Below are 19908 nucleotides of genomic sequence, written 5' to 3'. Positions count from 1 at the left end.
CTTATCTTATCTAATCATTATTTCCTATCTTGTTCATTTGCGGTTTTGCAGCTGAAGATGATGGTTCGGTAAAACCATCGAAACTAGTCCTGTGAAAATTTTGTAGGTATAACGCTGATTTTTGTTGTTTGACTTCTGAATTAGTATTTATTCGGCGTGTTATTGTGTCTTAAATCTGTTGTAGTTTGCATTGAAAGTAATATTGAGTTTCTTATGAAAAGTTTTAATCCTGTTTATTATAGATGTTTCTGTAAGGTTGGCTAATTGATAAGTAGTTACGTTGATAAGTTCTTTATGAATAATTTCTGCGTAGAATTGTTTTCATATAATGCTAAAGTTATTAGTTGCTTTATCTATTTTTGTAATAGTAAAAAGCTGTTTTAATTTTTTAATATATATATATGTATAGATATAATTTATTTCCTAAACAGTATTGATTAATTGATTATATTATCTCCTAAGTTTAATTAAAGTAGAATTATTTTAAAAGTGTGAATCTAACTGGTAAGTTATATTTTGAAAGATGTTTTGAAGTAATTTGAAAGCAAAATGTTAATAATGTTTTAACGGGGACTGGAGTTAAATCATCCCGAAGAATAAAATTTCAATTGTAAAAGGAAAAATTAAAACATGTAATCATTGTCATTGATCGGAAATTAGTTGACTTTTCAAGGGGAACAAACCAACTCCCGTTGAATGAACAATAATTGATAAAAATACGTAAATACGAAAGTGTTTCGTCTTTACTCGAGTTATAAGTTAAAGCCAAACCGGCAATTCTAGTCAGGCCAAATATTTCCGCGAATAGAAGGAATTATGAATCAATGCTGATATTCAAAGAACTTATTCTTATGAAGCATTTTAGTCAATTCAATTTGGAGTAAAAATCAATTACTGTAGAGAAATCCTATTTGATATGTATAGATATATATATATATATATATAATATATATGTATAATATATATATGTATAATTTTTAATATATATATGTATAATTTTTAATATATATATGTAATATATATATGTATTTTATATAAATATGTATAGATGAGGGAGTCGGAGTCGAGTCGGAGTCAGAGTCGGAGTCTAAAATTCCAGGAGTCGGAGTCGGTCATTTTTCCTACCGACTCCACAGCCCTGGTTATGTTCTTGCTGTAACTGCATCATTCGAAATTACATTGTTCGCATCATTTTCAACTCTCGATTTTCGTGCTATAAAATTATTTAAAAAAGAGAAAAAAAAAGAGAGAGAGAGAGAGCAAGGAAAATGCGCTAATAAATTTGATGGTTAAAACATTAAGTAAGTTAGCACATTAACATATTAGTTTTTTCTATAGCAAAGATAGGTATAGTTAACATGCTTTCACTGTGGAATATAAATGTATTTCATACAACATGCTAAGGGTGCTTACCTATTATCTCACCCAGCCTGCCGCAGTTTTAAGAGTTTTACGGAAGAAAAAGAGTATTTACTTTTATTGTAAAAAATTATACATTTCATACATACATATTCGACGTTTCTACTACATATTTATTCCAAAAGACAATCAGTAAACCTAGTTACAAACAGGTCTTTTTGTTGTAATGGAAATTTCATAGCGACTATTCTGAGAAAGAATTTGAAGCATTGTTTTTTTAACGATTCTGGGGCAAAATAATGCTTTCTTGGAAAAATTTCACCTCTCTTTCTTCTATTTAGGAAAATTCCACAAGCACAAATTTTAAAATCGAGTTTAAGACAGACTATAATCATGATTTTTTAAGTCACTGTAACATGTAATACAACAAAAAGAAAGCATACGCAAATGGCGCTGTTGAAAACTGAATATTTGCCACGCGCAGGGTTACCTAAATAATTGTTCTACGCGTGGTTATTCAGAGTTTGTTGCATTCTGAAACTTTTCTGTTCTACTAAGGTGGTTGCGATAATACTTTAACTACTGTACTATTTGTGTCCTGTTAAAAATAGTCCACCATTTCTAATTAAGAACTACATGTCTGTATTACACATTTATGTAGAAAAACTCTGCGAAGATACGCCTTAGGAAAAATGCACGAAAAGTATCTGTTATCCATTTCAATTGAATCGCTTAATACATCCGCCGGTTACATCAACCTCTTACATAATGATGCTGGTCAATGACTTGCGCTATTACATCTTATTCAATTTCCAAACTAATGTCTTCACTTGGCCCTGTCACTTTCCTTCCCATTAAATTCTTAACAGAAAGGAAGCAGCAGATGTTTCTTGATCCGTTCATTGTCTTTCATTGTTCAAAGTTTTTCAAACACTGTTTCTAAAATAAAAAGAAATAATAATAAAAAAAAAAAAGAATAAATAAATGGATAGAATCATTTGTAAGAGATAAACCGTTATCAAGCATTTTATAACTGAAAACCAGCGTAAAATATAATGATGTAACTTTTAAGACAATCTGATCGATGCATGACTCACTGTTTTTTGTAAGTCTTGAATTTAATATAAAAAAACGTTAAAATACCGATTATTACATCTACTATTAAGTAATTTTTATAATAATCTTTTTTTATTATTTTTTAAATGCTTATTTTTATTTGTCTATGGTTTTATTTTATTATGATTCTATTTCATTTACTTATGATTTTATTTTACTTTATTTTCTGAATTTAGAGCTATTTTATTTTATTTTATTCATAACTTTTATTTTATTTTAATTAATTGATTGATTTTACATCTTTTCCTTTATTTACCGATTGAAGTAGCTGGCATTGCTCAGGCTCGAAGCAGAGTGAAATACAGAAGAGGCTTCATTTAGGAAGGAAGCTGGAAATGTTTTTTCGAAATCCCGTTTTCGAAGTATTCGCAAAAAGCTGACAGGGAGTGCATTTAAATTCTGCTCAAAAGGTTCTACACTAATCTAAAGAAATAACTAATATGGTATTATCTAATAGCTTTAGAAAGAACTGATACTAACTGGTATTGATGATTATTTAACAAACTTAGCTACTTAAAAACAATGAATACAGTTCTCAAAAACATAATTTTTTTACGTTTTAATCTGATTAATTTAAATAAAAATGCATTCACTTCATATATCTGGTGCATTTAACCTATGATCTATTCTATATATGTGATCTATGATAACTCGGGGGGGGGGGTGTCCGAGAGTCTCCCAACCCTCACCCCTTTCACCTTTATAAAACTTGTAACATTGAACATTTCTCTTTAATAAATAAATTGTAACATTAAAAAATGTTAGAATGGTCTTTTAATTTAATAATCTCCATTCGACACCCTCGGACAAAAAGACGTATCCCGATTAGCCACAGTCGACGATATTTTCTTAAGGGTTAACTCCTAAAACTAAATTCCTGTTTCGTTTTCAAAGAATGTCGATTGTATTTTAGTTCAATATAAGCATTGACGATGAAATGTTCAGAAAAAAGAAGAAAGTAAATCTACAGAATTTTTTCAGAAGAGTTATCAAAAGAAACTCAACATAAAATTTGATGACGAATGTAAAATAAATCTTCAGGAAGAAGAAGAAAGCAAATCTGTAGATTTTTTTAGAATAATTATGGAAGAACTCAATATGATGAATACGTCAATAAATATTCAGGAAGAAGAGGAAAGTAAATTTACAGAATTTTTTTAGAAAAATTATGGAAAGAATCATTTTAAAGTATTTTAAAGCGTGGTGAATTTTTCTTGATGAATGCTGAAGTATGAAGGGAAAACATACTGTAAACACACGCCAATAAATAAATTAATGAAAAATAACTATGATTTTTTTAAAGAAACACTCAACTAATTTTAAAATATAGGAAGACGAAAATGTTTAACTATTGTTGGAAAGAAAGAATAAATAAATAAATAAATATGAGCTCTCTGAAAATGCTTGGCCTTGAAAATATATTTTTCTGATTTATAAAAATTCAGGATTTGAAATAAAAGCGCTCTGTTCTTGAAGAGGGGGAAGCATACTAAACGTATCTTTACGAAGCAATTATGGAAATTAGCATTAAAATATGCAGAAAAAAAAAGAAACAAAAGAGTAGATTACTTCAGAAATTACTCGATGACTTTATCATTTGTAAAGAACCAGGGAAGAACACTGGCATCCAGAAGCTGGGGGTCAAGTCTTTTTATTAATTACAAGCAAGGTTCAGTTCACTAGAGTACAGATCGTGACACTTTTATTAAAAAGAAGCGTGGGGGAAACCAAAAAGAGTTCAAAACCATAAGCATATTTTATGACGAGAAATATGATGAACGACTAACGAAGTTTTTAAAAAAAATTACGCTAGGAGACGCTCCTTTCCCCCCTCTCTCGTCCATCGCCACAGGTGTCCATGTTGTAACATTAAAACTGGAAGTTAAACCACAATTCGAACACTGTCATACTCAAACAGAAAGTTTAACCACCTCTGCCCTCCATACAATGGAACAGATTCATAAAAGGTACAGTAACCCTAGAACAGTCGCATGATCTCATATTTCTCCAGCCCGGCACGATATTTTTCAAGAACTCCTCATTTACTAGATTTTCCCGCAGGTGAACCTGTCAATTACGAGGCAACCACCCAGAATGCCAATAGACATGTCTGAGCGCATGACGACACGACACTGGAAAGCTGGCACATAAACATGCCACTATTGAGTGATATATCTCTTGCAGGCAGCGAAATCAACGTTGTGTAGTTCCTGTGTGCTAACGACTGAGCCATCATTTTTAACAAAGTACGTGATTGGGGAGCGAAACCGCAACACAATCGCCTGAGGTGAATACCAGTCGCCGTTTCGCGAGTGAACTTGGAACGGTAACTACATTTGGCGAGAGGTGTCTTTATTTGGCAGTATAATTTGTAGCCAAGATCCGCAATCACTTCATTAAACCTTAAAAAGTAGGTGTTACGAGCTGCAGCCATTTACGATAATAAATATTTATTATGGTCTGTGTAGTATGGTAGTAATCTACAGGTCTCTGGCTGAGAATGCTGTTTAGCAGAGTCACCTGAAGACTGACTAGTCGCATTTTAAAAATACAAACACTTCTGACAAAGTGCACAACAGTGGTACATAGGTATACGTCATTCATCCGTTCCAAATCATTGGATATGTATACCAGACTAAAGACATTTAAATTATTTTTAATTACATTTAGACTATTTTTAACAATATATGCATTTAGATTATTCTTTAATAGGTTTTATAAATTAAACAACAAAATGTACAGAAAAATGTTGATAAATATCAAAACTTAGCTAAAAGTACTTTTTTAATAAATCAAAACTGAGTACCTAACAGCTAACTGAAAAGGACCACCTTTCCCCTGAAACAATGAAATTCCTTCCTGGTTGAGAACCCCTGTTGGTAACTAATTTTATGCCCTTCATTAATTAAGTCGAATTAAAAGCGTCTTTATTTTTCACGATCGTACAGCCATCGTACTCGGCATACAATATACAATAGTTAAGTTTCTTATATCTCTTTTATCGTACCATCTTCATACATTTCAAGAACTCTTTTTCACCCCTTTGGTGATCCTCACAATTTTCTTCGCTCCTCGACTCTTCACATTAATGTTTCGAAACGTACTGTTAATAAATTTACAAAAATCGGAAAAAAAAAATGATGCTTAATAATAGCTAAAAAGGAAAAAAAAGGGGGGAATTGCAAGAATGAGTGCAAGAGCAGGCTGATTCAGCGAGAGCGTAAAACATCTGAACAGCTTCTTTTGGGCGATCGTTAAAATCTGAAATCTGTCATTCTTTTTTAATAATACATACGTCGCGATAACTTTGGTGGCAACAATTTGAAAAGTGATTCAATCACAAAACTAAAACGAACAAAATATGAATTTCGAGACTAGTAGCTCCTCTGGTCTAAAAATAGAAAAATATATGGCAAAACCTAACACTGTACAGGAAATTCTAAAAATACGTTGCTTTTAAAAACACGATTTTACTGCTGAATTTTATGTAGGATGTTTACTGCTAAAGGAGTGAGTTTGACAGCAGATTAGCAAAATTCGAGATCAGCGAAAGTATAAAAAACATTAACAAAAGCTCTGGTACAACGTTAAAATGTGCATCTCCGTTTTATTTTTACCTTATTTGATTAATTTCTTAAATCAAAAAATGAAATTATGATCAGACGTTCACGAGATATTTAATATACATGTAACCTTTTGAACAACCTGTATATAGGTTGTTCATAAACAGTACTTAAAAGAATTGTTGAATCATCTTGTTTTCATTTTGGGCGGGGGGGGGGAAGTCACATCGGAGTGAAACAGAAAACTGATGCCACTATATGAAGCATAAAACCTGGGGCGGTGGGGCGGGGGCAATTCGTCTTTCCAATCTGCAGTCTTTCCAATCTGCGGGACTGGTATATTATCGATGCGCTACATTACTATAACATTTATCCTCCACACAAATTATGCCATTCCAAGCGACAAAAGATCTTTAATTTCCGCGAACCTGGAAAGAAATTTCAGAGTTTTCCCATTCAAAAAGGTATAAAATCCTTAATTTATCTTTCAATTTATAACTATAATTACTTAAATTATAAAGTAGTTTGAAAGCATTATACGTACTGCTTAGTAATTTATATATATATTTTATTGTTTCATCACTATATACGTTTTAATGCAAGTTTGATAAATTTGAAAATGGCTTTGTTCTCTGTGAATAATCTTTTTCTGTTTTGAAAATAGCTTAGTTTGGAAAGGGAAAATTAACTAACTAATAACTGAAGCTAGTTATAAAAATAAAACTAAAAGCAATATTTGCTTGAGTTAATTTTTCCAAAGTCCATTGCCACAAGTTCGCATATTCTTTTAATTACATTTTTATGAAACTCTCATCAGCTGGCAGACAGCTGGAAACCCTAAAAACTATAAATGAACTGTCCTCTGAAAATAAATTTTTCTGAGCAATTCACTGGCATATATGTCAGGGTATAAATCACTTATATTCCAGCAAATTTAAAAGTAATGAAATTAATTTACAGTACTTTAAATCGATCAAATTTATAACATATCCATTTGCATGAGCTTTTGAGTTCATACTGTAATTATTAAAATATGTTTCTAACGGTCAATTTATAAGGTACACATATGCAGAATAATCGCTTGGCTTTTGTAAAGATTCATTATTTTATTAGCTGTCATATCATTAACATATTTCTAACACATTACATTATATTATGAACAACGTGTATGTGTCTTTCTAAATTCTGTTACAGGTACACTGTCGTCTGCATCAAAAGCAAAACCCAACGATATGCTTTTATTTCAGGAGAGGAGGAAATAATTATAGGAAAATAGAAAATGCAGTTGTTCATTGGATCTTCAGTTTTTTTAATCCAAAGGGACTTTATCCCTGAAGGACTATTGTTTTCGTGTTGTGATTTTGCGTTGAATCATTATAAATGTCCGTTTCCCTTTTCAAACTGTTGCCACCAAATGTTAGAGTCCTGCATTATATTTGAAGAAATTAAATAATGAAAAATCTGCATAAATGTATGTGTATTTATCGCATTGTGATAAAATAATAGCACATAAAGCCAGCGAAGTTTCAGTGAAGTAATCCTTCTATGAATATGATCATGTGGAAAACCAAATTTGAAATTTGGAATTTGTTTTATTATTAGCGATTTCATATTTTGTGAAACTTTAACGAATTTTTGAGTTAAGTTTATATATTATACAGAAGTAAGAGCATATAGACCAAATTGGATTATATTTAAAACAAATCCTTCTGTATCAGGTTTAACGTTTTAAATAACAACATTTATTTCTTAACTGGCTAATAATAGTTCATCTGGTTTCTGAATGTGCATCTCCATTTCCAGAATAAAGAAGCACTGTTTAAAATTATATTCTCTTACCTTAAAGTGCGCACTTCAAGGCCGTTGCCAAGCTTCACCACTTGCTATCGCAACTCGTGTCGTCATCGTCATCTTGAAGCCAAGTCTAATTCTTCATCTTCTTTCCTGGCACTAAATTGATAATTTTCTGTTACTGTTACTTTGATAAACCATGCTTAATTAAAAGTCACAATCATGCATACACTTGGCTTTAGACTGCATGACTTTCAGAAAGAGTTCTAAAATCCGCATATCTAAGCAAACGGTAGCAAGATGTTTAAGACATTGCATTGTGTTTTGAAGCACTGAATTTTCTCCTGAATGTCGAAATTTACATCTGAAGTTGTTCTTAAAGCAGATACCTTCCTCGCTCGAATATTCTGTTCTGTTCTTCTTCTCCATGCAAAATGCAATGCTTGACGTTTTTCTGCTTATTTATGAATAGTTTTAATTTGGGAATGCTAAATTCAAAATTTTTCTCAGCGTTTTTAAATTACAGAATAACAATATTTTTACATGCGTACGGGCTCGTAATGGACTGATTGCACACAGAACCGATGACAGCTTGATGAAATTCATTTTTCCAAAAACACAATACAGCTCTGGTAACGTTCACATAATAGTACTCGTAGAGCTCTTCTCAGTATAATCAGTAGTTACCGCTTTAAATTAGAAAGAACGTAAACCGATCTCTCAATACTCTGAACTCAGAGAAATTTCTAGCACTTTCTGTTTCTCGAAATTGCTGAAAGACGTATGCAGTTATAGTAACATAATGATCGGACCATTTACAGTTATACAGGTGTAATGGTTGCAATAGTGTAATGTCAAAATGGTTACCATATTTGGAGACTGGGTGATAAAAATGTATCACCGAAATTATCACCAAGTTGGCGCTATCTCGCCAGGCATTTACCTTAATGATAAATGGACTTACCCCATTAACCCTATTTCTTCAGCAATGCTTCGCATTTCTGGTACCTTTCATGTTGCATTATACTGCAAAAGGTACTTACATATAATTTCACTAAAATTATTTACACATATACAAAATTCGCAGCAATATTTTTCTTGCGAATCAGAAAAATCATAATTTATGATTCAAAATTTGTTTTATATGCCGTTTTTTTAAATAGATTATATTTAACTGCATCAAATTATAAGGTATTTCTCCCGCCTTCTTGGCATGGCTCCGTGGTGTAGTTTTCTGCACGGTGGGCGCGTATTCCAGAGGTCCGTGGTTCGATTCCTGGCTAAGACGTTGTTAATTTTTCATCTTGCCTGCTTCCAAAAAATACCTAATATCTCTACAGTGGCGCCTGATCTAAAAGGGTCGTGGATGATGATTCTCCACATGCAGGATTTGGCGACTGGGTCCCCTAAAAACCCCAGTCGCCCTTTATAAGAGGGAGTATACTATAAGGTATTTCTTCCGCCTTCTTGGCATGTCTTCGTGGCGTGATGGTCTACACGCTGGGCGCGTATTCCAGAGTTCCGTGGTTCGATTCACGTCGAAGGCGTTGCTAATTTTTCATCTTGCTTGCTTCCAAAAAAAAATACCTAATGTCTCTACAAAATAATAATTTAGATTCCTAAAATGTTGAGATGTTACCTAACAATATTTTGGTAGGTGTCAGAACTTTTTTAAAGTTTACAAAAGAAATATTTTCTATTCTATTATAGAAGTTTCAGAATTACCAGATCACTGATTTCCTGTTCTGGCAAAACAAAATGTCTTGCCACTTAGAGGTAGTAAGCGATCTAATGAAATAAAGGAAGAGGTTCCTTTTGAAAAAGTAAGTCTTTTTGTTTTGTTTTGTTTTGTTAAGTAAGCGTACAAGCCTGCAAGTGGCCTTCATTTATAATGAAATAATATCATAGAAAATTTACTTTCCTATCATTTAACATTGGTGTTTTTAACATATGATTTTACGGGTTTCACCTTTAAGTTCTGGGAAGAAATTGTTAAGCTATTATTAGGCCTATTTAACATGAGACAAAAAAGCAACTTTACTTTGGTGTAGATTTTTATTAAAACTTTATCGATTTTGAGAGTGATCAGACATGATAGACAAAAATTTTTGTTCTTGAAGAAGACAGACCTGTGTCTGATTGCCCTCGAAATCGATAGCTTTTTAATCAATAGCTATGCCAAAATCTATTTTGAGTAGTATTAAATTTTACACTGGCTTGTTTCACTTCCATTTGACTAACAGGCATATCGTAACTGCTTAAAACTGTTTAAACCGAAATCTTCATATTAAGATCAGATTTCAGTTTCTTTTAAATGTTGTGATTTTTATATTTTTAATTTAAAAAATAATGAAATATAATATTAAAGTCACCAAGAGTTTATTTTACACCTCAAAGAGTCTATCAGTAAATTCCTCAAGGCTTTAAGCTGTAATTTTAAGTTTACCGATTACATAATATTCATAACACCAAATTCTGATTTTACACGAATTCAGAATAAATATTTCATTACGTTTTTAAGCCTGCCATTTTAATTTAACTCGCTAAGCAAATTTCTAATTTTTAAAAAAATAATTAAAGTCTCAATTATGGGTTGTATCGATCAATTTGGATTAGCATTATCTGAATTAAACCCAGCAATTTTGAAAGCCTGATGAAAAGCGGCTTGGCCACATTCTGTAAAAAGCAAAGATACCATCATCTCTAATGTGACCAAATTTTCCAACATCATTACAATGGCACACATGTAATGTGGAGAAAAATTCGATTTATCTGTCATTTGAAGATATCGATGAATTGTTTGACGACGAAGCTCCAAGCGAAGGTGAAATACTAAAGATTGTCTATGAGACTCCTAATATTATAGAACGCAGCGGTATTGAAGAAAATGATCCAGTTTTAGATGCAGAGTTATTCATAATAAATGAAGATCTAGAATTTGTCGGAAAATAAGGTAATGATTTTGACAAACATGACCTTAATGAGAAAGGCGTTGGGAAATTTTAATGTGAGCTGAAGTTGTTTCCAGCCTCTGATAGAGAATTTATTACTGCTTAAACAAAACACGACCACAGTGATTAATAATTGAATTTGGTCGCAAAACAGATGAAACATTAGCTCCAGAGGAGACTCGTGTTGATTTTCTCACAGAAAGAATTTGTATTAGTAGAGGAAGACGACTATGTCCGCAACAGTTTTAGTGACTGATATTTCAGTCATATGCAAATAAAATGCAAATATAATGTATACGCCATTCATTGTCAAAAAATAAAAAATGAACAAAATCTTATTATGTGTAAAACACAGACATTTTTGGTTCTTGTATAAGGTATTTCTCCCGACTTCTTCGCATGCCTTCGTGGTGCAGTGGTCTGCATGCTGGGCGCGTATTCCAGAGGTCCATGATTCGATTCCCGGCGAAGGCGTTGCTCATTTTTCACCACTTCTGCTTCCAAAATACTTAATGTCTCTACAATTGTTTTTATACATTTCTTTACATTTAAAATGCAGACTTACTTTAATACATTTTCATTTCGTATTATTATCTACATATTTCATTGATATAAAATTATAAGCTTAAAACGAATATTTTCAGATTTTTTAAAAAATAATATTTGTTGATTTTTTAGATCCGAGACCGGTCTTCCTTTCTTCCATAGGTATAGTTTTTTCAGCACGTATTCTTCTGAAACTCGTTTAAAAACAGAATTAAGTGTATATCTATATATCTACATAGACAAAAGTAAGAAATTTAGAACCCGTTTTACAAAGAAAAAAAAAATTGTGAAATTTAATACTAATAAATTTCAAAATATCTAATAAATACAAAATAAGAATTAAAGAAATGTGAAATTAAAACCTAAAAATTGCAAATACCTCAAAAATATACCAATGCCAGAAAACTAAATAAAGAAGAGGAATTCAATTAAATCTGATGTAACGTTATTAAGAGGAAGATACATCAGACTCAATTACAGATCCCCTCCTACTTGAAAAGCTTTGCGTTATGTGTGTATATTCGTAATATCTTGGAAAGCTGGTGGCGTAGTAGATGCATGAAAAAGAAACTTGAAGATCCTGGCGAATTCATTTATTTCCTTTTGATTCATGGTTGGCAAGTATTTTTCATTAATCCGGCACAAATAAAATGAGCGTTACATCGCCTTGTTTTCAAATCAGTACCTATAAACGAAATATATTGTAGAAGGCGACAAGTCGGCAGTTTAGAATCGAAACGAAAAGTGACGCATTCAGGAGAAATGGGGAAGAGAGTCAAAAAGGTTTTGGTTTCAACTGAAGTCTTTAATCTGATTGGCAGCGTTATGCATGATCATTGCAGTGTTGTGTATTATATTGCAACATTATGTAAGATGATACGATACAGATAATTTTGAAATGATGCTGTTTAAACAGGTATATTAATAAATCGCTACTATTTTAAGGCCGAAAAGAGAATTACCCAAATTAATATGTCGAATATAAAAGGCTATTGCCAATTAAAATCAGAAGTTTGCTTTCCATATTTTTATCTTATATATACATTTCATAAAAATCGTTCTAAAATGTACGTACAACCTCTGTGCGTACCATTATATTGTGGTGAAGAGGTGATAACTGACATTTTGACGCACTTGTACATTTTAAGCAGAAAGTCTTTAGAGTATTTTTCAATTTCTAAAATGGAATATAAATAATCAGAAGGCATTCCTCTCCTCTAACCGCTCTTTAAATGTACAGCTTTTATAAATCAGCATTTTATTTAACACATTTTGAGACATAGAAAGGTGAGTCATAAACAGTTTATCTCATAAATAAAAAATTTTCAGCTCTAACCTCTCTTTTCTTTTATGAACAGAAAAGCATTTTTTCACATCGTGGGGAAGGTAAGGCATATATTTACTTCATCGATTAGAAAAGCAGAACTTGCGAGGACTAAAAAGCCCAGTTTCATACTTCCATCGGATTAACTTTTCAAACCAACTGGCAAACCTAAACTTAAAATACCCTGTCTTCTATCTTCCTCTCTCTTAACGACCCCATAAATCCCGTTTCCTCGCCCTCCCCTGGTCGAAATCTTTAACTCCCCCTGTTAATTCCTACATCAACTGATCTTCAATCTTTATGTTTTTCCCTCTATCAAAGCTGATGCGAGAGTAACATACGAGCATTCTTGGAACAGCGAATGTTTGCTGATAGGAAAACTAACGACTCCGATAATGGGCATAATTAATTGGCCAGTTTGCCGTTTTTAAAGCGCTGTAAATCTTTTGCCAAGTCGTCTGCCTTTTCAAGAAAACGTTAACCCTGCCATAAATTCTCAGATTTTTTGTTGTTATTGTTTTTCCATTATTGTTATTATTATTATTTGGCGCCATTTAGGAAATCTAAAAGATTTTCATTATTTTTATTAGCAAACGTTTGTATTGTATTATGTAGTAGGTGGTCATGTTCGACAATGAGAAAAATGGACGATGCGATTAAAATATTCACATTACACCCGGACGTAGGGTTGTGTTCGTTGATTGCAAAAGCAGTTGATTAATGCTTAGTAATTTGTAATTATAATTTGTTCTTTTCACGATGATGTTTTCAGAAGGGAAATTGTGGTTATCAAGAGGCTCTTAATTATAGGCTTTTGATGATATACGCGAGCATGTTTCGCACATGCAAAATGGGGTTTGCACATTGTTGACTCAACCCACACATTTTTGCACAAAAATTAATAGTACTTGGTATTATTATCAAAATTAATGATAGTTTCATGTAATCATCTGTATTAATGGTCGTTTCATGCGATTATATTAGGTTACGTAAATTAAGACAAGGCACACAATAGCCTGGGGAGGAAAATTTACAGAAGTTTTTTTTAAAGGTGTGTCTTTTACTCAGACTTCAATTGCATGCAGCCCGCATGCCGGTGCGAATAGAGCCTTACTTTTTTTTTTTTTTTTTAACTAAAATTAAATTTTTAACAATTTAAAAACAAAGTTAGTTAACAAAGTAAGAAATGTTTAAATTAATTTAAAATTTTTCTCACCAAATGTTTATCAAAATATACATAAACGATAAGAATAATATCCAAAGAAAAATTCAAATTTGTGATTATTTTCTATCTGAAAACTAAAGTTTGGTAATTGTTAAATATTTCTTTTCGTTAATCTTTCTAATTCAAACAAAGTGACAGCTAAATATCACATTTTCAGACTGATATTTATCTCATGTAATTAATATGTTTATCATTAAATAGCTTATTATAATTTAAATTAAAAATAGGCAAGTTATGAAAAATTTTTATGTTTTCAGAGAAAATTTTCCAGGCAAATTTTAGGACAAACCTTTAGAATAAATTCTAGCAACTTTGACTCTTTTTCTTATTTATTAAATTCTTTGAAGCACAGAAAATTATATATATATATTACATAATAAAATACGATGGCTAAGCTAAGAAATAATTGGCAACCTCAAAAATGAATATTCTAAATTTGATGTTCTCCCCCCCCCCAAGTTCATCTTTGCTCCCAAATTCGAGATCTTTCCAAAATCATATGAACGTTACATAACGCTGCTTGCAAAGAGAACTGAAACCTAAAATTAACCAATCGTAGCTTAGCTGTACATATGCACCTGCCTAGTTTAAATAGTGCTTCGCTAGCAATTACGTCATTTATTTTCTTAATTTCTCCTGTCCTGCAAAACATCTCTGCGCTGGTTACTTAGTAGTCCTCCTTTGTTCTTACCTACGATAATGTAGTGTAGTGTTTAACCCGTGTGCATAAAAAATTATTGTATTTAACTTTGATCGAAAAATATCTTGTCTACAAAGAAAAGATTTGATGTGTATAAAAATAAATGTGACGAGTCTTCGAATTCAGCTTTATCTACTTCGTCTTCATGCCTCTGCACTCAGCCTTTTCGACTTCCAAAAATTAAAAGCACCGGATTTTTTCTACGCATTAAAATATCACACACACACACACACACATATATATATATATACATTTGCATATAAGTAATTATAATTTCTGCATTTCTGCCTACAATTGGGTATTTGATGGTATTTCGATTCTGACAGTTGCAGGCTTGGAGAGAAATTATCTTCATGACGGATTGCAAATGCTGATTGGTCAATCGGCTTCCTTTTTTTTTTATTGTTATTAATTTTTAACTGTGAGAAACAGATGATCGCATATAAATATATTACCAAATGTAAATATATAACCAAAAATATAAATATATAACCAAATATATAAATATATAACGAAAGAGATAATTCTTAGCGCAAAAAATCGTAACTCAGCGTATTTATTTTTTGATAAATACTCCATTTATAGACTTTCTTGATGCGCTATTCATGTTCTTTTTTAACGGTAACGGTCTTTAAAACTTAAAATCTTGAAATCTTTGCAACAAATAATTGAAATGCATTCGCAGATGACATAAAATTGCTTCGGGGGTCTTTGGTAATCTCGGCTCTCGGGTATACCTAAATTAATAAATTAAACTACTTTTAATGAAACTGATTATCAAGGAAGACAGAAACTGTTTTAACACCCGATATAAATTAGGGGGATAACTTCATATGAAACATCCCCTGATGATATCTAATTCGAATTTTCTAAATTGACAGCATAATTTTATTTATTTATTTATTGTTAATTTAGTTTCATTTGAATTCTTTTATTGCTTTATTATTCCATAGGCTTTTGACAATTTTTGTAATTCTCACATTATTTTTTACATTTTTCAATCAATTGATCTTTGTAAAAATATATTTCTTTAATTTCACTGGCTGAGAACTTGCCGCATTGCAACAGGATTACATAAGCAAACATGAAAGGGATTAATTTTTAATGAGAAATCAATTAAAATTATTACGAATGATATTTTAAACAATTTCTTTTTTTAAGAAGGGAAGTAGAGATAATCAAATTAAAATGGGAAATAAAAAGAGCTACTGCCAAATTAATGTTAATTTTTCCTTTGTATTTGATATCTTACTTATACAGTAGAAAAGTGATAAAGCCTCTCAGAAATATAGAAAGTAAAAAATCTGATGTGGATACCACACTCTATTGAACGGCCTATTAAATTTCTTGCACGACTATTAAACTATGCACATTTTTATCTACACTTCATTTAAAATTATTTCCTTCAATTTCATTTAAAAAAATCTGATGTGTACACCACATGATTTCCTTGTACGGAATATTAAATTATACGCATTTTTTCTTGCATTTCATTTAAACTTATTGGATTGAATTAAATCTACTTCGCCGACAGCGCATAAAACCTCAATAGATGGTGTATTTAATTATGGCAAAGCACACGAGGGCTATCTGCCTAAGGGGAGGGATGCCTTTCGTGGAGGACTTTCTAAGGGAAACTGGCTCGTATACACGTTACACATGGGGAAAACCACGAAAACGCCCATGCAGCCAGCCCGTTCGCGGGATTCGAACCTCGGACCGAACTACCAGTGTTCAGCGACTTTACCGCTCGGCCGCTGGTGGGCTAAACCTCAATAGAATAAATGAATTCTTTAAAATTCACTCTAGTGTTTGTTTACCATAGCGACACTCTGGCGCTAGATTCACTTAACAGTATTATATTTCGTTCATACACTCACGTTTGTGAAAATTGCAACACCATGAAGGACTTACGCGAGTGAGCTGAAATTTTCAGGAAATGCAAAGTAGCGCATGATATGCAAATGATTAGAATTGCAAATCCGTAGCGCATGCGCATGCTGAGCAGCGCCCTCTGAACGGCTGATGGATCCGAATAAATAGACGGCTGTAGCGAGGCGTGTATGGTTATCGGTGGTTATCTGCTAGTGGTAAACGTTAACTCAATCTGTACTTATGCCTCGTCGACGAAAGAGAGCGAGATTTGAACAACTTACAGAGTTTGAACGAGGGAGAATCATCGGCCTTCGTGAAGCTGGATTGTCGTATCGTGCAGTAGCCTCTCGTGTGCAGCGTAACAGCAGCACAGTGATGCGCGTTTGGAAGCAGTGGACGGACGAGTGTCGGACAACTCGGAAATCCGGGAGTGGACCCCGAAATGTGAGGTCAGCTCGCGATGATAGACACCTGGTCCGCATGGCGGGGACGGACCGTACAGCTTCCTCTAGACAATTGGCAGCACTGTGGTCAATAGCTACAGGTGTTTCATTGTGTGCTTCATCAATTCGTAGACGTCTACTGCAGTGTAGACTGCGCGCACGGACTCCTTTATACAGGATCCCCCTAACGCACGACCATCGCCGCCTGCGGCTACAATGGGCCAATCAGCATAGAGACTGGCGTGCTGATTGGCAGCATGTCGTGTTTTCTGACTAATCCCGCTTTAATTTGTGGTACCATGATGGCCGCATTCGTGTCAGACGCTATGCCGGTGAACGCCACCTTCCGGAGTGCATTATCGAACGCCACAGTGGACGAACACCCGGAGTTATGGTCTGGGGCGCCATAGCATATCATAGACGATCTCAATTGCTACGAATTGTGGGCAATCTGAACAGCAACCGGTATATCCGTGAAGTTCTACAGTCCGAAGCTGTTCTTTTCCTTCAAAGCTTGCCAGGCGCTGTATTTCAACAGGACAATGCTCGCCCTCATACTGCTCGGATTGTTAAATCCTTCTTTGCAGCGCAGCAGGTACAGCTTCTTCCTTGGCCTGCGTGTTCCCCGGATATGTCGCCAATTGAACATGTGTGGGATGTCATTGGTCGGCGTCTTGCTCGTGATCCTCGTCCTGTTGCGTCTGCAGACGAACTTTGGGTACGCGTACAAACGATATGGAATGCTCTTCCTCAGTCAGACATTCAAACTTTGTTTGACTCCATGCCACGTCGTGTAGCAGCACTTATTGCGGCGCGTGGTGGCCACACAAAATACTGATTCTGATCTCTTGTTCTTGTTTGTTTGCTTTGAACATTTAATCATTTATTTGTACCACTACCACTCAACTGTGTATTAAATTGCATTCAATTATGACGATTCCTTCTTGGTGTTGCAATTTTCACAAACGTGATATAACTCATAATGCACAAAATTTATATCATTTAAAGAATAAAATTATCTAATCGTTGCCACATGTTCTATTCAAATACTATAATAAAGCTAGAATGATGTATAAAAGAAATTAAGCAAACAAAACAAAAAAGAAACACTTTTTCACAGACAAGTGAGTATTTCTCATTCAACTAATTCAGTTCTCACTTCGCGAGAAGGCAAAAATACATAAAACCCCAAAATATCTATATTAAAAATGACGAAGTAAATCTTAAACACTTATTTCTTCGAAAAAAATTCCAGAAAGGATTAAGCATGATTTAATTGGCAATACTAAATGAACGCGTTATCTTTGTTGTTGCGAAGCTAAGTTTCTCTAGATTGGCAACAAATCCACTAGTCTGCTGATTCAAATGTAAACAATCAAACGCCGCCATCGAAAAAAAAAAAAAAAAAAGGTTTAGCGGCACTTAAACAACTTTAAAATTGCTGATAATTCTGAAAATATTGCCTACAGATTTACTAAAGACATAAAAACCTTAACCGGAAGATAAAAACATTATAATTTAATCATTTTTAAAGCAAAAAATGCACAATTTACAAACATATAAGAGTAAAGAAACTGGGATCACTGAGCCGGGTAACAGAGTGGATATATATATATATATATAAATATATTTATATACGTTTGGTGCTGCCGATTGCAACCAAAATACGAGGTGCACATCTACATGTTATAGCTGTCCTATATACAAAATTTCAACGTTCTGAGACTACTCGTTTTTGAGTTATGCGCAGATACGTACGCACTTACGTACATACGTCTGTAGAGACGCCACGAAAAATTCTCTTCAGAATTAATTTTAAAGCAGTTTTATAATTTTTTTTGGAGGAAACGAGTCTTTTATTCTGTCCTTACGTACAGATATCACGCAAAAACATCGTTAAATTGGATATTTTCGTTGAAATATGCTGCCTGAAACTTTTTGCGATTACAATACTTCCTTTTTACTTCGTACAAGGAAGTAAAAAACTGAAAGGTTTCAAACTTTAAATTACATCTAAAGAGGCGATTTTTAACATTTTGCGTGTTACATTTATTTATTCAATATCACGTTCTTCGCACTTAAGCCATAAAATTCAGTTCAACAGCAATATAGCAAAATAGTTTTAAAATTAGCTTATCTTTAGAATTTCCAATACAACAGTTCAGCGCGCTGGCAATAAAAGAGTTTTTTTTTTTTTTTTTTTTTTTTTAATTTTTTTTTCCTTAGAGCGTTGCCATTGTTCGCTTCTAAATCGTTGAATTTGTTACTTAAAAACTCGTTAAAGTTTCACAAAATATGAAATCGATAATAAAACAAATTCCAAATTTCAAATTTGGTCTTCCATATGATCATATTCATAGCAGGATTACGTCATTGAAAGTTCGATGGCTCTTTGTGCCGTTGTTTTATCACAATGCGAGAAATATACATACATTTATGCAGATTTTTCATTATTTAATTTCTTCAAATATAATGCAGGACTCTAACATTTGGTAGCAACAATTTGAAAAGTGTAACGGACATTTATAGCGATTCAACGCAAAACGAAAACAATAGTGCTTCCGGTACAAAGCTCCTTTGGACTTAAAAAAAAAAAAAAAAAAAAAAAAACATAAAACTCAAAATACCTTGATTAAAAATTGTAAAATACAGAAAAACCTAAAACCCCAAACATAGTTAGAAACAGTTTTTTACAATTAAAATTAGAGTTTATATGCAAAAACAAGCAATTTGACCAACGAACAGGAAGATTAAATTTTAGATTTTCAAAACGGAATGTTAACTTTTGGTCCCACTGGGCAAAAAGACACTGGCTTAATTCACTATTCAAATGTTAACAAATGCAGCCTTTTCAACCTTACTTACTTTTAAATCCTGATAATTCTACAAATATTGTTGAGAGATTAACTAAACACTTACATATCTTAGCCGAAACATAAGAACAACAAAATTCAATCAACAAAAATCAATTTAAAGCAAAAAATGCACAATTTACCAGTTTTACAATAATAATAA

Source organism: Stegodyphus dumicola, chromosome 7 (genome assembly GCF_044657685.1).
Source record: "Stegodyphus dumicola isolate Sdum_Otavi_A_Nest chromosome 7, ASM4465768v1".
In the NCBI taxonomy this organism is placed as follows: domain Eukaryota; kingdom Metazoa; phylum Arthropoda; class Arachnida; order Araneae; family Eresidae; genus Stegodyphus; species Stegodyphus dumicola.
The sequence above is the reverse complement of the archived record's forward strand: the minus strand, read 5'-3'. Positions refer to the sequence as shown.